A 23,845-nucleotide genomic window follows, 5' to 3' on the forward strand; every position below is an offset into this window, starting at 1 on the left:
ATGTTTAATGTATTAAATAATGGCTGATGCACCACAAACAGGTAAAAAATAAAAATGTTGGCCTTGATTTCTTAAGTGTTACACAGCACTCATTAAATTAAAAAATCCTGACTTAGTATAACTCAATAACCACCTGGTAATTCATTCTAAAAGAAAGCAGCATCCATTGAGGCTCAAATTCACAATCTAACACCTTAATGACCAGCAGTTTCCTAAATGTGATATTCTGATGAACTTTTGGATCCTTTAGGAATTACTGCCATCCTCAATCAGCTGTCCTTTAATCTATCTTTGAACTCAGTCTCATTTAATTATTAGCAATTTGAGCTTAAGTGAGTTTAGGAAATTGCAAACCGACACACACAGATAAAATTTACACTTTTTGCATTCGAATGCTTTAATACAAAAGAGATTGGATTACAAATTTTATTCAAAGGTGTTTTAAAAATGAAAAAAAGTGATTTTGGCTTTTACTCCATATTAAAGAGTTTTAGAAAAGGGTGAAGCAACTCGGGGGGAAACGGTGGGAAGGGAGTGAGGGATAAAAGACTACAAATTGGGTGCAGTGTGTATTGTTTGGGTGATGGGTGCACCAAAAGCTCACAGATCACCACTAAAGAACTTGCTCATGTCACCAAATACCACCTGTTCCCCAATAACCTATGGAAATAAAACATTAAAAAAAATAAAAATAAAAAAAGAAAAGATTGAAGCATAAGGGGATAGGTCTGTTGTTGATTGCTATTCTCTATGAGCCACAGATATTTATCAGCTGAAACTAATTACCAATGCAACCATGAACACATCAAACTTATTATTATTTTGAAGTTATGCTGAAATATTGTCTAAATCCTATGAAAACTACCTTTTCAGAAAGAAAAAAGAAACATTAATTTTAGGGGAATTACAGTTAAGTCATTTTAGCTCTGCCCAAATAACATTATTCAGAGAGAGTACTACCAGGGTCTCAGCATAATGCATGTCACATTTTTAGATGTATTCAATTGTTTACTCAGCATTCAGGACAATTATTATCTATGATCTATCCAAATACAGGAATATCAAGTCTTTAAAACTTTCTTTAACCTTTGCTCTAGCAAATGAAAAAGAATATTCCTTATTTCTCAAAGAGGAGACACTGGATTATTCTCACCATTTGCAGCTTCTACATATTTACTTCGTAAATTTTTCTTTCATAACATGCTTATATTTAATCATTTGTTTTCCCCACATATAAGCTAATAAGAATTATAATACCTTTAACTTTATATGTATTCTCAAATTGATTTGATTCCATAGTCACCTCTTTGTTGTACATTTTAAAATATTCCTAACCAATATACTTTTTGAATATTGAATACATAGACGTTTAAGTCAATTTTATAGATAAAGAAACTCAGATGTTGAGTAACTAAGTGACTGAGAGTACTAAATATGAATTATCAAAATATAAAATGGCGGCCAGGCACGGTGGCTCAGGCTTATAATCCCAGCACTTTGGGAGGCCAAGGTGGGTGGATCACCTGAGGTCAAGAGTCTGAGATCAGCCTGGCCAACATGGTGAAACCCCGTCTCTGCTAAAAATACAAAAATTAACTGGGCCTCATGATGCATGCCTGTAGTCCCAGCTACTCAGGAGGCTGAGGCAGGAGAATTGCTTGAATCTGGGAGGCGGAGGTTGCAGTGAGCCAAGATCTTGCCACTGCATTCCAGCCTGGGTGACAGAGTGAAACCCTGTCTCAAAAAAAAAAAAAAAAAACAGAGAAAAAAAAGGCAGTAAAAAGTCATCTTCTAGTGACAGCTCATAAAAAGCAGTTGCATACAAATATCAGCTAATTGTAGTTAATTTAACATGAAGATACTTTTGTTCATATGACAATAAAAAATAGTTTAATTTAACTTTTTAACTTTAACCTCTCCCTTTACTCTATCCTGTAAATAGCTACCTCTTCTAAAATACTTTTTTATAATCCTACTTTGTATTTATTTGTTAATATGTCTACATTCCTCAATAGAAGAAGCTCTTTAAGGAAATTTCAATGTTACTTCTTGTTGCAGGATTTTTAGTACACAGCTGTTCAATAAATGCTTTTAGCACAAATAAATAAAATGCTGATTTGTCATACTATGTGAGCTTGATTCTTTAGGACAGGGGCTTATATTTAGTTAGCCTGACAGACCAAAGTGCTTAAAACATGACAGTTTATAGTCATGAAATACCATGCCTATGTTCACAATGGACTGTGAATTTACACACTCCATTGTACAAGCATGTAAAAACAACTTTACAAGCATGTAAAAACGGGCCTCCTCTCTGGCCAAAGTTTATTACCTCTGTCTTTGATTCCTGCCACCTTAGAAAGGAGCTAACCCATGTTTACGATTACACCACTTGGAAGAAAATCTGGGGGGCTGCATTTTATTCAGTGCCCTGCCACCTTGGTTTCTGGGTGACCTGCCATGGTTTGCTTTTCGAAGCCTTCTGTGAGGAGTGAGCAAATAACAGCATTTGTCACGCAACTTAAATGAGCATGCAGTAATCAATAAGAGCAATCAATAAGAATGCTAAAATAAATAAATGAATGAATAAATAGATAAAAAGTAAACGCTGCAATCACAGTGTGATGCTACCATAATGAATAAGCATTATCACATGTCACCCCTGTCTGCTATCATCAGCAGCTTTCAAAACTAATTGTCATATTGAACAAAGGGTACTAGATTTCATAAGGCAGTCAGTGCTATTTCTCTGCATTTTTTTCCATTTAGTAACAATTGACAGTAAGAGCCTAGCCTTGGGGAATCAACAGAAGTGACCCATGACTTGCAGTTTGGCAGGTTCCAGCTAACCATTGGATCACTTACACAATCCCCACAGACTGCTGTCCATCTCCAGCTCAGCCAGCCATTGTGGTTATGCTTGGTGGTGAAGACAGATAAGAAAAAGGTTTCATGGAGAGCTAGAGGCAAGACCCAAAGCCAGGCTCTCATTAAGATTTTTTTCCTTGTCAAAATAGAAATCGTTTCATTGCTTTTTCTTTCTTATTATGTGTACATACGCACCATGAAACAATTTCAGAAAACAGAATGCTATAAGAAAGACGGCAGAAATTATGCATAGCCCCACCACCCACTGTGTTAACTATCCTTTTGGACTTTAGAGCATATTGCACACTCACATTACAGAGCAGAACAGAAAGAAAAGTGGAATGCAAGTAAAAAATATCTCTTTTTTTCTTAAGGTTAAAAAAAATCAACCAAACAGAAATCTTATGGAAAAATGAAATCAAAACAGGAACAAACTCTAACCAGAATGACAAGTATCACCAGTAATCTAGGAAATACACAGAACAGAGAAAGCTTTCAAAGGGAGAGAGAAAAGACAGTGATCAAATCAGGCTGTCTCAAAAAACGATGGCACTAAAAAGCGTGTCAGAGGCAAGAGCTCTGAGAAAGAACAAAGAGATACAGAGAAAACAGAGTGAGCAGGTAGCAGAAAGAAAGAGGAGAGAAAAGACAGAGCACAAGAGGGGAAGCAGGCGGGATGGCAAAAGGTTTTTGTCACAAGGAGAAACCAACATAATGAGAATGGAGATGCCCCCACATTTCATCCTCAAAACCGCCTGTAGAAGCCTGGGGACTGCCAAATTCCTTTTGAAACAATTTTCATTGAACACCGAAAACATCTTTTGATGGTACAAATGAAGGAAAAAGACTTCAAGTTATATCTAATATCCATAACTCCCAAAAGGTAAGTCACTCAACATTATAAGAGAATACAAAAGTAGGCTTGGCATGGTGGCTCAAGCCTGTAATCCCAGCACTCTGGGATGTCAAGGTGGGAGGGTCACTTAAGCCCAGAAGTTCAAAACCAGCCTAGGCAACATGGAGTGACTCCGTCTTTACAAAAAAAATTTAAAAATTATCCAGGCATGGTGGCACACGCCTGTATTTCCAGCTATTTGGATGGCTACGGAGGGAGGATCACTTGAGCCCAGGAGGTCAAGGCTTCAGCGAGCCATGTTTGTGCCACTGCATTCCAGCCTGGGCAACAGAGTGAGATTCTGTCTCAAAAAAAAAAAAAAAAAAAAAAAAAAAAAGGCAATAAAGGCAACTTAGCTACATATTTCAGCCAGCATTTTTCAGCGTACAACAAAAAACATTTTTTTTGCCCAAACAAGTTGAAAATTTACATGCACACAAAAACCTGCACACAGATATTTATAGCAACTCTATCTATAATTGACAAAACTTGGAAACAACCAAGATGTCCTTCGGTAGATAAATGGATAAATAAACTGTGGTACAATTCAGACAATGGAATATTATTCAGCACTAAAAACAAATGAACTATCAAGCCATGAAATGTCATGGAAGAACTTTAAATGGGTGTAATAAGTAAGAACTTTAAAGGAGTGTAATATTACTAAGTAACAGAATCTAGTCTGAAAAGGATTCATACTGTATGATTCCAAGTATATGACATTCTAGAAAAGGCAAAACAATTAGAAAGTAAAAAAGATTATTGGTTGTCAGGGGTTAGGGGAGAGAGAGGGATGAATAGACAGAGCAGAGAAGACTTTTAGGACAGTGAAACTATTCTGTATTATAATGGTGGATACATGTCCTTATACATTTGTATAAACCCATAGAATGTATGTACAATGCCAAGAGTGATGCCTAATGTAAGCTGTGGACTCTGGGGGATAATGATGTGTCACTGCAGGTTCATCAGTTGTAACAAATGTACCACTCTGGGCGGTGGGGGGGATGTTAATAATGGGAGAGACAGTGTATATTGGAGCAGGGTTGTATTAAGTCTTCAAAAATTCGGACTTCCCAAATAAAAAACAAATAAGGCATTTTAAAAGAGAATCAGCTTCATGTTCTATTCCCATGTTCCATTTCATTTGTAGCTCTTTCTACATAGAGGAGAACCAGCATGAAAGAGATTTCTGGTAAAAACTGATTTTATGGAATATTTTGTGTATACGTGTGCATGCGTATGAGAGAGACAGAAAGGGAGAGGAACTGAGAGACAGAAAGAAAGACAGAATGACAATTTGTGATAGATTTACATCTATGAAATGAAGAGCTACAAAATTCAGGTAGATTTGTCTTGAATTTTATTTTTTTAATCAAAATTCAACTTTCAGCTACCTTTGATTTAAAAATAAAATAAAAATTATCAAATTTTAATTCTGGAGCTCTTCACCCACTTTAGGGCAGAGGAGATAAAGCATTTGAGACTGTTGGAAGTGAGCTGGCTTCCCAAGCTTAACTAGTTAGTGGCAAAGTTGAGGCAAGCATACCCAGTGTTCACCTGCTTTTGTTTCTGGGGTTATCTAAGCAGCAGCAGCTACAGGTGATCCAGAACTTGCTCTTAGCAGCCCTAAGGAAAGTTAAGGGCCCTTCCAAAATGGGCATTTGAAACAGCTGTTCTCAGCAAGAGGCGGGGGCTGCCAGGGCTGTGATGCTGATCTCTGCATCACAGGAATCTGTCTGTCCTCGCCCTTAAACTCTCAGCTAAAATAATACCTTCCCAAAAAGGTCTTTGAGTTCAGGGTAGAGGGCATCATGCTTCATTCTACCAAGAGGCTTTACAAGATTTCTATAAGCAGAAGGCTCAGAAAACATTACTTTGTAAGTATGAAATCAGCTCCAGGCAGAACCAAGTGGCAAGAAGGCTTTTTAGTACTATCTTCAAGTGCTTACGAAATTGACACTTTCATAAAAAAATATTTGTTAAGGACCTGATATACACTGAGAACTCTGCACAGAGAGATGAAAAAACAGCCTTGAGGGGCTTCCAATATTGCCAATCCCATTGGCCAGCTGGAACTATACATAAAAGATAAGAAGCAGCCAAACTAGCCTGTACAAGTGCAAGATACAGGGCAAGAAAAATAAATGCTTGAGGAATTCATAGGAGGGAGGGATAAATGGGGCTGTTAGAGAGAGCTGCATGGAAAAAGTCAACTCTTGAGCTATGCCTTAAATGATTTATTTGACAAGAGTAGAAAAGGAACAGCATTTCAGCTGAGAAACAGGGTCAGCAAAGTTGCAAAGCTTAGAATGTGTATCTGGAGATAATGAGCAGACCCATTTGGTTGGGCCAGAGAACAACTGTAGGGACTAGTTGGCAACAAACTTAGAAAAATTGCTGGACAAAATTCTTTGAGGGATAAGAATGCCAGATAAAAGAAACTAAAGGCAATGAAGAACCATCAAAGTTTTGTGGGTAGGTGAATGAAATGTAAAAGTGATTTAGGAAGATTAATCTAGTGGAAGTATAAAATGCAGATTGAAGGGCAAAAGATGGAAAGCAGTGAGAATAGATGGAGTCTATTTTCATAGTCTAGACCTGAGACAATGAGAGCCTCGAGATAGAAACAAAGCATATAATCAAAGAATATTTTGAAGTAAGTGACTGTGGACTCGGTAACTCAATTACATTTTGGTTAGGAAAGATAAGTCAAATTTAAACAGATTGAATTTCACACAGAAAATGCCTAAAGGCCAACCTAGTTTTAGAGACCAATGTTTAGAAGTGATAGCAGAGATGGAGACAAGACGTAGCAGTGATGGTTGAATTATGGAAGTGAATGAGTCCTCTTGGGGAGAGAATGTTTCATTTGTACTGAACATATATTAATAAAAGGAATGGTAGAAAAGTAAAGACCAGTATCATGGCTTTTTGGAAGCATGGTAGCAAGTGACTGAGTTTGCCAATTTCTACCTGTATTTACTTGAACAGTCTCTGTTTTCTGAGGCTTCCTGATGATCCAAGACTGATGACAGCGGCCAAGAGTCATTCATAGTTGAGCTCACAGTCTATCATTCCATAAGTGAAACCTGAGCAGTTGGAAACCTTGGTGACTTGGCCAATGTCTTCCAGTGCTCAAGAGTCTTAAAACTCCACTCTGAAGAATATGTTGAGCACATATTGAAGGTCCCTATACTGTTTTCAATATGATGTATGTGATGATTTTTCTAAATGATGGAAAAATAAAAGTCTGGATGATTATCTAAATGTGCAATGCAATAAAATGTCAGTGGAGGAAAAGTGATACTAGCTGGAATTATTCTCGATATTATGATATAGATATAAAATAATTCCTACTAATAAGAGTAAATACTAGCACCATGTGCTATGCCCAGGCTAAGAAATTTATAAATTTCTAGTTTAATTCTAACAAAAGTATAGACACTACTTTATACATGAGAAAACTGAAGCACAGAGAGTTTACACTTGACCTAGATCATACAGATAGGACATGGTGGACTGTTATATGCTATAATCTATGACAAGAAACCAACATCTACTTTATTCATTATCATCAATCAATCAAACCTCTAACTTGAGAATTCAGTATAACAATTCTATTGTTAAAAACAAAACACAGATGAGTCAAGTACATACATACACATACACACACACAAATATATATGCACAGATTAGTAGAAGAGGAAGGACTAATTGTTATTTTTAACTAAAACATGACACAATCTGAGAAACTTTTTTATAAAGCTACCCTTAGTAAAGACTCATACTTCCAGTTCATTTAACAAAAAGGCATTATAAAGTTAAGGTTCTTCATAGGACTGATGGTTACATTTCAAAACTCATATTATATGAGATGGACCTCGGCATCACTAATGTCTCCGCATATACAATTTCTGGCAAAACATAGCCTGTTTACGAGAAGTGCAGAAATGTTGTTAAACTTAATTAGATCTAATTGTCACACTTTCATTAGCTATTAGCATTATGTAAAGATAAACTAATGCATAATGAGTTCTTTCATTGTCACATAATTATAATTTTAATGATTACATTATGACCATTATAATACAGTGCATATTTTCAATTTTCCCATTAGTGGGCAATTATTTATAAGGTTTTCTATTACAATCTGTCCACAGAGACCAAGTTATTAATGCCTCCATTTTCCTATAATGATGACCACAGTGTTAAAATCAATATGATGGCCACAGGGAGAACTGCAAAATAACGTGGAAAGAACAACAAAGCTACAACCATGAAGTAGGCTCATTCAGCACATGCCTGAGGAAATTTTAAGATGGATAAAAATAACATATTAATATTCTTACAAGAAGTTCTAGTTTACAAGGTTTTCTCAAGTATAATTTTTCTCATTTTTTGTGACCTTAAGTCCCCAACTCTTTCCTAAGACAGTTTCCATGGTATGAAATATTTAAAAACCTGGCCTTTGAAAAATGTCTTAAAGAGTTTTCACCATTCAGAGAATTAGATTAAAATCCCACAAAGTCATTTCTGGGAAATTTTTTGAATTGTTCAATTTCAGGGTTGTATGTCAGGAAGTAAGATGCTGATGAACTGTATGATTCATCCTCAAAGATGATGAAGAGTGGGAGAAATTTATTATAACAAAGGAAAAGGGCAGTGTGATTGGATAGCGATTATGGCAACAAGGGGCTGGGTGTAGGTCCTGAAAATAATAACAATAATAATACTAATAACATCTAATAGAGTATTTGCTTTTGTCCACTAACTCTGAGAATAAACAGATCTCCTCACTATTCTTTGTGTGAAGACTGAGACTATTTGGTGGACTTAGAGAGATGTCCAGAACTATAGAAAGACATTTAGGAATGCAGCTTACTATACACACCTGGTTGGTTACTTACTATGCAACTAAGGTTGGTTGCATTACATGGTTCTGAGGTCTCACATGGAGACAAGACAGGCCCTTTGGGGCTTTTCTGTAGCCCTGTGAAACTATATCTGTCTCCCCCAACTGCAATGGGGTTGTCTCAGTTATCTCTGAATTCCTGGCAACGTGCACTGTAAAAATTTTGTGGCAGAAATTAATGAACTAGATAGATTTAAGCCCAAAAGTTCAAAGTAGCTCATATTATCCAACTTGATGGTAAAACTAACCTAATTTTAATATGGACCAGTGTCCCTCCCCAAGAAAAACTGTTGGTCCAGGTTCTCAATAGATATGTACTCATATAGTTTGGAGATACGATTAATTTTTTTATTTTTCCATGGAGGAGAATCAAGAATCCTTGCACATATTGGGTCATTGGTTCTCCAGGCATAGGAATGTGTAAGACACACTTGGGGAACTGTTTAAATGCAGAGCCATTCCCAGAGGTTCTGAATCCACAGGGCTGAGAGGCTATGTTTCTAGCAGAACCCTCCAGAAGATTCTGAAGCAGATGGTCCCCAGAGCACATTTGAGAAATACTCAACCTGGTGCTCAATTCAATGGTGGCAGTCCTTGTGAGCCAGTAAACATGACACTAGCCTAGGATTCATAAGACCCCATGAATGAAGTTTCACTACAAGAGGTGGGACTTGAGAAAGTCACTAGATTTGCCCTGGTCTTAGGTTTCCTTACCCATTAAATAAGTGTGTTGTGCTCACTTCTGAGTTTCTTTGCTGAGATCTCTGTACCACTAAGGAGACCATGAAGTTGGCAACAGAGATTCTTGAGCTATGCATGAAATTCTGAAAAGCCAAACAGTAATCATTTATTTACCCAATACAAAATTATATTTGAAACATCTACTTTTTTGGATTAAATTATATCACCTCAATGTTCCCCTGGTTATCAGAATCTCTCATGAAAGTTAAACAATCATGTGCCACACAGCGACATTTCAGTCAGAGATGAGCCGCATATATGACCATGGTCTCATAGGATTATAAATGGAGCTGAAAAATTCCTATAGCCTACTGATGTCGTAACCGTCATAGCATCATAGTACAACGCATTACTCATGTGTTTGTGGTGATGCTGGTTTAGGTAAACCTACTGCATGTCCAGCCATATAAAAGTATAACACATACAATTATGTACAGTATATAATACTTGATAATGATAATAAACAACTATGTTACTAGGCTTATGTATTTACTTTATTTTTCATCATTATTTTAGAGGGCATTCTCTCTCTCTCTCTCTCTCTCTATATATATATATATGTACAGATATATATATATATCTGTAAAACAGCTGCAGGCAGGTCTTTCAGGCAGTATTCCAGAAGAAGGCATTGCTATCATAGGAGATGACAGCTCCATGCATGTTGTTGTCTCTGAAGATCTTCCAGTGAGACAAGATGTGAAGGTGGAAGACAGTGATATTGGTGATGCTGACCCTGTGTAGGCCTAGGATAATGAACTAACAATCCCAAACAACCTCATGTTACCCACTCAACAACTGGGTAGTGTCACCTATGTGTGTCAGATGCTATTTGAGGGGGCAGAGAGGTAAACAACAAGTTATGCCCTCATGGTGCTTACAGTCTAATAAGGGAAGACAGACAATAGCAAACACATATCAGGCCATAACAAGTAACATAAAGGAAAATAGAGTTTGAAAAGCAGAAAAGGGAGAGTTGGGGGTGGGAGAGTGTTGTCAAAAAAGGGCTCTCTGATAAGGCGACATTTGAATCAAGACCTAAAGAAAATGGGGCAAAAGTCATGTAGATTTCTGGAGGGACTCCAGAAATCCTGAGTTATAGAATATATGCTTTTCAAAACAGGAAGATGATTCATCATCTATATTATCATAAACTTTACTTAAGCTAACATATTTATGAGCTCATCTTCTGGGCTGACTCCAGGATTATAGACAAAGCACATGGTCTTGATTTCTTAACAGGGCTGTGGGGAACACAGTGAAATCTCTAGTCCATTGATTATCTGACACTGAGGTAAAGCCTGGATTTTGGCACAATACTTGTTTTTGCTGCCTCAAGAACATATCTTAGTTCACTTTCTATCCTTGTGGTCAAGACATTTTTAGTTCACTTTGAGATTTGGTCTCTCTCGGCAGCGTTTCTCAGCTACTTTCATTTCTTCTCTACTGACATCCTGATGAACATGGTTTATAAATATTAAAAATAAGGAGGTGAGACCAGATGCAAAGAACTTGCCAACGAATGTCAGAAGTTCCAACGAGTTCCCAGTAAAATTAGAGAATGTGTTTCAAGTATCAGTGGATTCCCCACATCTAGAACAATGACTGACACCTACTTAGCACCCAGGGGATATGTGCTCAAGGAATGTTTGTAAAAGACTGCATTTCTGTGCTGCCTATCTCAAACCAAAATAAAAGCTCTGCCTAAAAAAAAAGAGCTTGGTGTGAGTGTACGTGGGTGAGGGCGTATGGTTGTATGTTAGTAAACAGGATGTTTTCTCTTTTATGAGAAACACAGCAGCTGCTAGTTACGCTCCTAATAGGGGAAGTTGCTACTTTTGCATCCTTGAAAGCCCCTATTTGCATAGGCGCTATACAGAAGGCAGACATTAGAAATGAAAACAGTATCTGATCACCAAATCTCACTGGCACTGAAAAGTTCCGCCTCTAGTTTGTGATTTTTGAAATGTGGATGTGCTGACAACAAAATTAACTTCTCCAAAGAGCTGAGAACTCTCATCATCCCTCTCACTATAATTTACATGACTTGACAAAATTAAACTGTTATTTTCATCAGGGTGATCTGCAAAATCATAAAACGATGTGTATTTTTGGGAATGCCTAATTAACTCTCCTTAGTTCCACTGAGGTTTCAGCTACGAATATAAGCATTGCAAATATCATGGAGGTGTTCACATCTAGCTTTAGCAACCACAAAGAGACTCAAAGGACTCAAAACAAAAATCTCTTTAGAAATCAGACAAGGATGAGAATTCAAATCAAATGGTGAACCTATGGGGTAAAATCAGGTATACACTGATTTGCCCAAACTTGCCTTGCATCAAATAGCCAGAAATACTTGACTAGGTGAAGCCAATATTAAGAATCAAAACAGCAGAATTACAGACCTACATACACAAGTCCATCTTTAGTAACAGTTTTAATCACAAACATTAACTAATATCGACCAAGCTGTTTGTCACAAAAGTTTGCTTTAACATATAATCAGCATCTGAAGTGAGAGCCACATTTCCTCAACAATTGCCAGCACCTTGTGTCATACTTATAAATAATGGGTTACTCCTATTGAGCACCATCTGCTTAATAGAGAAAAATGTTCATCTTAATTAGGAAACTCTTCTTATTATTTAATATTTATTGAACACCCACAATGTGCTTGGCAGCAAAAGCACCAGAAACATGATCTTTGCCCACCAAGAATCCACCTGCTAAGGAAATATCATGAACCAGTTATATAGTCATTTCTGTTTTTTAACACATTTTATGTATCTCTTCCAGATGACAGAACTGCCAATGGTTCACTTTTGGAAGGGTCTTCTCTCCTAATTAAGATGGGATGGCGAGCTGTCAGATGAGTAATGAGTGAAGTAAAGATAAAGAGAAGATAAAGAGCAAATTAATTACAATCACTATGAAGCAAAAGTGAAATTTGCTCAATGGAATAAAATTTAATGCACTCCTAAATAAAACCAACTGTGTTTGCTATGAACTCACAGGTTAAGACTAGAAGACATATCAGAAATATAGAACATGTCATGAAAAAGTCACCTTGGAATGGCAACCATTCTTTGTTTTGCATTTACCTTCGGAGCTTTTGTACCTCCACAATGATACAGCTGATGTAGTGTAGGACACTCATTTCATTACGAGGATATTAACACCTTTGTTAGTAAAGATTTAATGGTCAAAAATCTACTATCAACTAGAAGAATTAAGATAGATTGACAATCCTTCCCAAAAGCTCCCAACTATATCCCCTTCTCTCTCTACTACCCTCCAATCAACAAAAGTTCAAGAAAATTTCATAAGTTTAATATTAAAACTGTGTAGAGAAGTATTTTAGGAGAGAATAAACAATCTATTCACATCAGAAGAATGTTATTACATGCCTGTAATAGTGCCTTTGCATGAGTTATCTAGTAATAACTTTAGTTCTCCTTTTAGTGAAGATTATAAAGAAAAAGAAAATATGTTTTTGCTCCAATTGTTGAATATCTCAGATAAGACTGTTTTCCACATTCTAAATTTTAACCAGTTCTCTGCTCTGCATGGTTTCCATGTTTCTGTAAAGGGTTGCCCATCCATTTTGCCAGTAGAGCTTAATAAATGTTTCTGTTCTTTTTCAATGCTTCTCATTAAATTGTATGCTTCCCTCATACCACCTTCTTCATAAAAAAAGCATACAATAAATGAAAAAGAACGCTTGGCTTTGGTCATAATATTCCTTTCTTTTCAGCAATGCCAATCGCAGGGCTAGAAACTCCAAGGAAATGGCCCTAGTTATCCATTTCTAACATGATAAGTCAGAGAACTGAATGCTGTTTGTGATCTTCCGTTTGTAGATATACTTCCTAGATAACTACCTCACCCAGATAACATAGGCAAAAAAGAAATTACATATTATTGGAGGTAATGCTGTGATGATGGCAGTTGTCAAACAGTGCTAATCTGAACTACACGGCAGAAGGAAAATGACTAACTCATACACTGTCAGGGTAATAAATACCTAATGAGCAAAATTGCAAAGCAAATAGCAGGTTGAACATACACCCAAATGTTGATTCTTGATTCAAAAGTCAGAGAACAGAGTGATTTGTCTCTCTGTCTAGAATGATGAAGCATCACTCCCTTATAAGCTAATGAGCAGCACCATCTGGTATAATTACAGAGGAGCAAGATCTTAAGAAAGTGAAGAATAAAATGACAGAGTTGCAGTAGGACTTTCACAGGAGGTTAAAAAACTCCTCGCCGTGAAAAATATCATAACAAAAATAGTGCTAGATGTTCGTGCAACAATATGCCAATAGAATAAAGATTATAGGACCAAATGTTCAAAATAATTGAATGTGACTTGATATCTTAGAATTCTTTATCACGGTAGTTCTTGAAGTGTGATCCCCAGACCAGCAGCAACATTGCTTGGAATTCTGTTAGAAATGCAAACTCTTGGGCCTCAATCCAAGCATATCAACCCAGAAAGTCCAGGAATGAGCCCAGCAATCTGTGTTTTAATCAGCACCCCTTGTAATTCTGATGCAAGCTCACGTTTGAGAACCGCTGTTCTACTAATCCAAATAAGAATGAGACATTTTTGCTGTTTCCCCTGGATACCAAAGAAATCAGAAATCAATTCTGTTTAAACAACTGGTCCATGTGTTGAAGAATAAAAATCAGTCAGACCAGTTCCTTGAGTGCAATGATGATCTCTTGGATAAGACAGCTTCAATACTAGCACCTTTTTGTAAAACAACAGCAGAAAAAACAGCCTTAAACTTGTAACTTAATTGCACTGTTTCTGAGTGGATGCATTTTTTTCTTTAAGCGATTAAAGACCCCCATGATAACTTTTTGCAAGTTTGCCTGAATCCTTTATTTAATTGTTTTTCCACCTCTAGGTCATTTATTTAGCAAATATTGAGTGTCTACTACACAACATATATTCTTCTAGGTGCTTGAGATATATTAGTGAACAAAACAATGATCCTTGGCCTTAGAGAACTCATATCCCAGTAGGAGAAATACATAGAAAACACTAAAAATTAAAATAAATAAGTATATTATATAGAATGTTAGAAGGTAATGCTATAAGAGAAAAAAATAAAATAGAACAAGGTAAGGAAAATTGGGAATTCTGGGTATGTGAGGTAAGGATTTCAATTTTAAATGCTATCATGGTAGACTCATCAGAAGTGATTGGAAGTCACTGTAAACACGTGTTTTTATTCTAAGGAAAATGGAGGACTATTGCAGGATTTTGAGCAGGAGAGTGACATGATCTGAACATGCCAGAAATGCTTTCATTAATTTTCCTCTTAGTCTATATACAAATTTATTCTTCATTTATGCAGTTGGTTGAAAGACACAACTACCAATTTTTTCTTTTCTTTATGTTCATCATGAAGGCATTTAAAAAGTAAGGCAATTTATTTTCTTTGTTACCAAAGAAGAAAATATTTTCTGGAGGGCAATTTAAAGTTTGGTAGAGAAGCTCAGGTTGTTTTATGAGAGTTTTCAGTTCTCCTTTACTTGGGTATTTTGTTTTCTGACTTCTGTGGTGGTGCTTATATTTGCCTCCTGAAGCCCAAGAGTATAACTTTGACTTTGGGTACTAGGATTTGCTTTCTCACCAGGCAACTGACAGCTAACAGAATTGTGAGTGAAGCCTTGGAATTTGCTTCACAACTGAAGTGAAACTAAAATGGAAACCTGTATTTGAGGAATGGCTCTGCCAGTTACTTATTAAAAACCCAGTGCCCAATCACAAAATCCCTAGAGAAGGTAATAGATTTGCCAGCCTTTGGGTAAAATAAAGCAAGACGTGGTCTCTCTAAATAGAACTGTGGAAACTTTTCTATCAAAATCCAATCCTAGAACTTGCCTCTTTGGCATTGCTGTGACCCTTCTTGCTGAAAAAAAGTATTTTGAAATTCACTGGTATTTCAACAATGGCAAAGGGACTTTTAAGCTTAAAAAAGATATTAAGTGTTATTTCTTCTTTTACTCGTCCATTTATTTATTCATTCACCCATTAAATCTTTACTGAATACCTATTAAAGTCAAGCATTATGTCAAGGTGCTTGGAGAAACAAGGCTGGTATTCCCTCAAATAGTTTATGGACCACTTGAAGAGATTAAACATAAATAACAATAACGCATGGTAGAAAGTGATTATTTCTGTAACAAGGAAGTCCATAACCCTACGATTTTCAGGGGAAGTAGGAATTCTGTAGGGATATTACAAGAGGCTTCATGAAAAGGTAACATTTGACTTGTTCATAAAGTATGGCCTGCATGTGTGTGCATGGTGACAGGGGGAAGTGCAATTTAGGCAGAGGGAACTATCTCTGCCAAAACATAGAGGTAGGACTAGATAAGCAGTCATGTATGTGTGAGGTAAAGAAGGCCTAAACTAGAGCAGTGGTAGTGATAATAATAGAACAAAGAAAAGGAGTTATTGCTGAGGTCAATTTAAGGACACTTGAAACATCCATGGCCCCTTTAACTGAAAGACAGAGAGTGAAAATAATACATTCTTTTGGTACTGTATTTTATGGCTAACCACCGCTATGCTAGATCTGAGAATAAAATGGAGATGGGTGTAGTCCCCGTCCTTAGGAAATGTGTTGTGTTCAATGAAAGAAATGAACACATAAACACAATTCAGATACACAAGTCTCTAGTTGAATTCTTAAGGACTTCTCTGAGCCGCATTATTAATTTGCTAAGGAATAGGGCAGGATCACAAAGTTAGGATCCAACTACAAGCAGATTACAAAGCTATTTGGGAAACAGATATTCTCGACTTATGTATTTATTTGGTTCAAGAAAAAATGAATGTCTTTTACTTTGTTAATAGCATAATTCAAAGTGCCATCTGCAGATGAACAGGATGGCCGGGCCTGGAAACTTGTTAGAAATGAAAATTCTCAGGCCCTGCCTCAAATCATTTGGGTCAGCAGGTGGCTTGATGTACATTAAAGTTTGAAAAGCACTGTGCTGATCTAGAGGACCTACTCTTCACTAAGAAAAGGAGCTATGGGGTTTTTCTCTCTCCGCTCAGAGCACCCCTCCCTCTGTCTCTGTACGGGGAGCTTTTTCCTTCTTTCTTGCCTACTAAACTTTACACTCCTTGAAACAAACAAAAAGAAAAGAAAGAAAGAAAGAAAGAAAGAAAGAAAGAAAGAAAGAAAGAAAGAAAGAAAGAAAGAAGGAAAGAAAGAAAGAAAGAAAGAAGGAAAGAAAGAACAAACAAGAACAAAAGAAAGAAAGAAAAAGAGCTAACTAGAGGAGTCCATGTAGGTCAGTAATACCATATCTAATAAGAAGTCTGTTTACAGAGAAGCAAAAATTCAATTCAGCAAACATCTGTAGAGCTCTTATAACATCCCAGACACAGTGAAAGGTATTTTGAAATATTTGCCCAAGCAATTAAACATCTAGTAGTACAGATGGGCGTAGTATAGGATGAAAATTCTCAAAACAACCAATTCTGTCTTAAAAAGAGTGAAGCATCCAAGAATAGAGAAAAAACAGAGATTGCTGCTGGCTCATATGTTTTAAAGACAAGAATGTAACTATCCTTACTTGTCTTAATTTTGAACTAAACTTGAAGAAGGAGGCATAGGTCAATAAAAAAAATCTAAGGAGAGGAGAAATAATTGTAAGAGAGAAGTAAGTCAACTACAGAGATAGATCCCATGATACATAACTAAATAAACCCTTTAAAGCCTGTATAAAATTTAAAAGTCTGTATATATTTTAATGAAGCTTCCCATTTAAGGCCTACTTTTGCCTTTGAGTTTCACACCCTTTGGGGGTTTAAAAGCCACTACATCTAGAGAACTGTTGAGCATACATGTCTACTGGGATTTTTTTTCTATACAGTATAATTTTTCTGAGAATCTGGCCTTCTGTCAAGTCATCCTCTGGCCCAGAGAACTTTATTTCACTCAGTAGACTGCTTGGAAGTCTTGATTTCCACAACCACTGATGTCCTGCACAGCTTTTTGCTTTAAAATATGATCACTGAACTTGAGATGTTGCTCTTGCTTTAATCCTAAATTGTCTTGTCAAATATATCAGAGTTTCACCTACTGCATTTGTATATGTGTGTGTGTGTGTGTGTGTGTGCGCACATGAGGGTGTTTTTAAACACATGAAAGGTTTGTACTGATATCTTTATAAATTGCAAATGCCCTTCCCTACCTCCCATTATTAAAATGGATCGTTCCTTTTTTTTTGAATTTTTAATTTCCAGCGCATGTGTATTACAGAGGAGGCCTAATGTAGGTCACTGAATGCCATCATAAATAATGGTAAAAAGGAAGTTCCCCTGTTTCATAATGCTTGTTAGCGTGAAAACACAACCCTGAATGCAATATTATGCTTTTTGACTAAGGAGTCCTATGGATCTGCCCATGACTGCTGCATGAACTTTTTGTTCCTGCCAAATACACCAGCTGGGATGGGGATATTAATTCATTCTAACAGAGTTTGTCAGCATTGCTCCTGAAAAAGTGCTGAGATACTTATATTTGCAAAGACCATCTTCAAAATGAAAAAAAATGGAAAATACTGTTTTTAATACTGTCTTTTGCCTATTATCTCTTGGTCGAAGTTTTCCTGGGGTTAGCAGGTATTTATTCTGAGTTAGGAATAACCTGACATCTTTGTTTGTGGAATCTAGGTATGGCATTTCTTTGGGCAAACTATGCACATTTCTGTACCCCATGGCTGACTCTAAGATAAGGCTAGCATAGTTGTTTTATTTTGGTTTTGGTTTTTGCCCTCCACCTTCAAGCTACACTGTGTGTGTTAAGGCAGCTTCCTTGTGTGTTGACAGAGGGACCTACAAGAGGATTCCCAAATTTTCAGGGAAGAAGACTTGAAACCCCTTTCCACTCTAGATATTACTAAAGGTTTGCAAACCTGAGGGATGAGAGCCAATTTCATCTCTACACTTGACCACGCAATGACACAAGAAACTTTCAAAATGGCCAAGCTGAAATAGCAAAACCTGGGCTGCCCTTAAAACCCTTGCTAGCTTATAAAACTGTCACCCCCAAAGATAGTGAGGAATGACACATCACTGATTTCTTTTTCTCTCCTTAAGATTGAGTGGGAATGGATGGAGCAGGCTGGCAAAGATGAGCCAGGTAGAGATCTTGATACTGTATTTACAAATCAGTGTCCCATTTTATGTTTTTAGAAATTGATTTATGTGCATTGTTTCCTAAACAGTCTTTGAAAATGACTCCTTTTCTTTTCATCCTCTTCACCTGAGGCAGGAAAATCTTGAAACATTGATTCTATTTGCTGCTAGCTTTCATTAATTTCATCCATCCCTGAAGGTGGAGCCACATTGGCACCAGCTAATTAAGACCTATTTAGGGCAGCTCAGAGTCCTTTAACAGCCCAGAATTAGCTTTGCTCTTTTAATGGGGACTATCGCTTTCTCAATTATTACTTAATTAAATAATGTGCCTATATTTGCAAGCATATTTCTAAAGTGAAATCCAAGCTGCAATTGCCCACCTACCCATAGGAAAGCAGAATATCTCACATTGGCTCTCAACTGCTTCTCTAGAAAAGTTAACATTCCTTTTGCATATGTGTGTGCCAGGAACATGATCACATTCTTCATTGTTAAGTGTGGCACAATGTGCCACTATCAGCCCTACAGCATTTCCATCATATTTCAGTCTTAAGATGTATTAATGCAAATGTGTAAATGTCAGCAGGCTAGTATTATTTATGCATACCAATCATTCAAAGGGGAAAAGGTATTTTGGTCTAGATTGTTTTGAATATAAAACCTTTAATTTCAAAGATTTCTGGAAGAAATGAAAGTTCTGTAGAATTCACAATACTTGTTTTCCAGAAGTATATTTGGTAGGTGACAATCTAAAAGTGACCACTAACCAATGAACCTAGAATTAAAAAAAAGAAAGAAAGAAAGAAAAAAACTGGGCCCCAGAATATAAAGACAGAAAGGGAAAGCAACCTACTCTTTCTGCTCTCTTAGCCTTTCCCACAAGGTCACCCTGTCTAATTGACAAGCCAAATAATTTTAGACAGTAACTAAAAAGAAAGCAAATTAAATTCCATTTGCTTCAAAAAGGTATTCCAATATGTTTGTGAGTTGGCCTAAACTTATTCTAAGACATTTAAATGATATACATATTTCTTCTACTGCTTAATGTTTCCTCAGTGAGGAATTCCTTAAGAAAAAAAACACAATGCTGGCCAGGCGTGGTGGCTCACGCCTGTAATCCCAGCACTTTGGGAGCCTAAGGAAGATGGCTCACGGGGTCAGGAGTTTGAGACTAGCCTGGACAATATGGTGAAACCCCGTCTCTACTAAAAATACAAAAATTAGCCAGGCATGGTGGTGCGTGCCTGTAGTCCCAGCTACTCAGGAGGCTGAGGCAGAGGAATCGCTTGAACCTGGGAGGCGGAGGTTGTAGTGAACAGAGATCATGTCACTGCACTCCAGCCTGGGTGACAAAGTGAGACTCTGTCTCAAAAAAAAAAAAAAAAAAAACCAACAATACTTGGAAAAGTGAAAAGATGCCTACCTTAAACGGAAGGGCTATATTTTTTTAAAGTATTTTTACAATTTTAAGAAGCAAGCTGAGAAGCAAAGTTTTCTTTGAGGAACTCCATGTAATCATTTTCCTATCATGAATCACTTTAACTACTAGTGACATATTTTTAATTCTATAAATTATACATAATAATGATGACATTGTCTCTCTGTTAAAAACTTGATGATGAAAATAACTACTTGCTAAAAAGTTCTAATAACTAGAGGCAAATCAAACAAAATAGCTTTACAGTTAAAGCAAAATTAAATGGGACACCCCTTATTCTCTATTTCCTCATGCCTTCAGTGATGTATACCACTTAATTCACTCCTATTTACTTAGGAGAAGAATGTTCTTTTTTGGAGACTATTACCAACATATACTTTGTGAGCACAGATCCACATAAATGTTTGCCATTCAAATGTTTTCTTTGATGCAAAATATCCTTAAAGTGTTTACCATAATTATATTGCTTGTTGTGTTGTTATTCTTATTCTAAGATTATTTGTGTGTGTGTGTGTGTGTGTGTGTGTGTTGTGGAATAAAGCAGATGAATAATTACATTGATATCTCTGAGACCTGTGATTGTCAGCATGGTAAAAAGAAGGAACAGATATAAGATAGAGGATATAAACTTAAAACCTGATAGCCCTGGATTTGAATTGAAAGTTTCGGTTTGAACTCATAACGATTTTATCTTTAAACAATATACACAGTATATATTGTTTACATACTACCTCTGTCCTCTGTAAAGCCCAAGAAACAAAGACCAATCCAGTAGCAATGAGCAGCAATGGTGCTAATATTATGCTCTCTTAACTACTAAAAGAAACTGACGTTCTTTGGAGAAATGTCTGAATCCAGGTCTGCCTCGGAATATGTACAAAAAAAGCCTGAAACATTCCATAATACCAGGAAACAAAGAAGCTATCAAAGACTACTAAGGGCATATCAAAAGGACTCAAAGCCAATTTGAAGAGGTTCCCATAGGCCAAAATAGGGCAATCTGAGCATAAGGATATAATTTTAATAAATTAAAATACTTCAAGTATGTTTAAGTCTGTAAGTCAATATGTAAATATTAATAATAGTGGACGCCTATAGAGAATGCAAGGAAACTAATACATTAAAACTGGTAAATAAAGAGGAGAACAGTATTGGTTTCTATCTCATGGTAACCAAACGAATAAGAGGGTAAATTACTCTTAATAAAATATATCAGCTAATAAATAAAAAGGATATGATGAAATAGCACCATTGTGCAATCCTAATACATTATATAATCTAGCAAATAATCATTAATGGCATCTAACATTAAAAAAAGAGAAAACTAGAGAGTATTTCTTCTGAGAGAAAAAACACCTAATGGTTTTGGCAAAAAAAAAAAAAAGACATGAATCCAACCAAGCCTCAATACATAAATACCAGTGTAGCAGAAAAAGAAAGATCATGGGAATGCGATTAACAAATCTAGATTGTGGAAAACTCTGTACGACTAATGCCTAGGTTTCTTCAACAACAGGTAGGGAGGGAGATAGAAGAGAGAAGGAGAGACAGGGAAGTTTCTATATAGGTTAGGAGAAATATAAGACACATATCAATCAATTGCTATGTATGAACCTTATGCTAATCCTAATTAAAACAAACTATGAAAAATATATCAATGAGACAATTGGGAAATTTGCAAACTAAATATATAATGATATTAAGGCAGAATTGTTGATTTTTATGTAGGGCAATGGTATTGTATTGATTTTAAGACTTTTTATCTTTTAGAGATATACACCAAAATATTTATAAATAAAATTATATGATATCTGAGATTTGTTTCAACATAATCTTTGGTGAGAGAGAAAGTGTGTAGGGGTATAGATGAAACCATACTGGTCATGAATTAATAATTATTCAAGCTAAGTGATGGTTATACAGAGGCTCATTACACCACTAGTGTCTCTATAAGTTTGACATTTTCCTTCATGAAAAGTTGAAAAATATATTCTAGTTTGAAATTTGACAATGAATATCAGATTGTCATGGGAAATTCTTAGACAATAAAAGTCTTTAACATAGACAGGGTTAGGATATAGATTGGGAACAGCAGCTTCTGAGGTCATTTTGATCAACATTTTGTTATCCAACCAGGCTCTACTTAAATCACCCATTCTGTCCATTTCTAAAACACTAGCATAGTTGTCTTCTCTTGTCTGGTTGGAGTACTAAGTGAAGCAACCAGACAGAAATAGACTCAGTGAAAAAGATAAGAATGCACCATAAACTGAAACCATATTTCTGTTTCTTTAACTCTCATTTTGGTAACTCTACCAATCGAATGATACCCTGCAAATTAACTTTATCAAGTGAGTAAAATTACCTAGTAATTTTCCTACAATACAGCTTTCTTCATCATGGCCAGTAAGAAAATGATCTCCCAAAGCTATTCTCTCCCAATTCTTTTACAATTTACACATATGTGATGGTGTTGTCTCCCTCAAAGCTCACGGCAAAAGTCAATGTGAAATAAACACATAAAAACATGAACCAACAGCATGCTAAGCTCTTCTCTGATACCCCCCCGCAAATGACTCTAGGGCTTATAGGTATGTCTGGGTGATACCCTGAGGGCTAACTCTAACTAATGAAAAACCAAATACATTTCATTAATTGCATTGCTCTGGGCTAAGGAGAGACCAGAAATTTCCAAAGCCCTTTGTGAATAGGCTTCATATTTATATAGAATAATGTGACATATGACCATTTTTCTTTGAAGCACCATACCTATCCCTTTCATCTCTACTGCCTGTCATTTTGGACAGTTTATGCTACATTGATTCAAATCTCACCCTTGGGATTCTTCTTGCTAACTCATACAGTCCGAGGAACTAGTATTTCATGGCTATTTCTGTCTTGTATTTCATATGAAGCTGTGTATTTTTGGTGCTCAGAAGTAGAAAATGTTAAATTCAGATCAACCCACATTACCAAAGGAGAGTTGATCCACCTAAGGTTTTTAAATAATCATCAGCATTCAAATTACATCCGGAGATATCAGAAACTGCACCTCCCTGAGCACATAGCTCAATATAGTTAAAAGCTTAGATTTGATAATATTGAATAGTGAAATACATACATTTTGAAAACATTGGAATGCTAATATTGGAACTATAGCAGATGCTCAATTTATCCATGATATTGCACAAATAAGCAAAATTCACAGATAATTTAAAACTTTAGCTATTGGTTTCAATATCTTCCCTTAACAGTTCCTTATTAGCGCTAGATATAAGAACTAAGATTGTCTGATTTGTAATTCCTGTTTTCTCTGTTTTAATAGTTATCTTTCTAAAAAGAAAGAAAACATGGCACACAATTCAGTTACAGGAGAGATGAGGGAGCTGGAAATGGAGCAAACAGAGGACATAGGAGAAGGAAGGGGAGGGGAAAGCAGGCTTCAAGGGAAAAAAGTGCGAAGTGTAGTTTACAGAATGCTACAGAAAAAACATGGATGTAATAAAAAATGCAAATTGGTTTTTGGATAATTGAATGAATAGTATTTATACCTCATTTCTTTAAAATAATTCAACTGCTAATGATTTTAAGTGACGTATAATTTCAATATGGTATTCTGCTAAACAAGTTAGATACCAAGTTATGATGTTCAGGATCACAGTGCCTATTTGCATGCAAGAAGCTACACAATCTTATTGGAGAATCAATAGCCTGTTCTGTTTGTGGTCTCAGGTAAAATTTTGGCAAAATTCCCAGAGTTTAGATTAATGCATAATCCTAAAGTTCCTTACCATTACTAGGTTTTGAAACAGA

The 23,845-nt window shown here is 36.2% G+C and overlaps 1 protein-coding gene across 1 annotated transcript in view; it reads right to left on the minus strand.

Annotated features, from left to right (window-relative positions):
- Positions 1 to 23,845, minus strand: part of ST6GALNAC3 (ST6 N-acetylgalactosaminide alpha-2,6-sialyltransferase 3) — a gene marked incomplete at its 5' end in the record, with an annotated part of 315,027 nt that overhangs the window by 192,178 nt on the left and 99,004 nt on the right.

Source organism: Pan troglodytes, chromosome 1, assembly GCF_028858775.2.
Source record: "Pan troglodytes isolate AG18354 chromosome 1, NHGRI_mPanTro3-v2.0_pri, whole genome shotgun sequence".
Lineage (NCBI taxonomy): Eukaryota > Metazoa > Chordata > Mammalia > Primates > Hominidae > Pan > Pan troglodytes.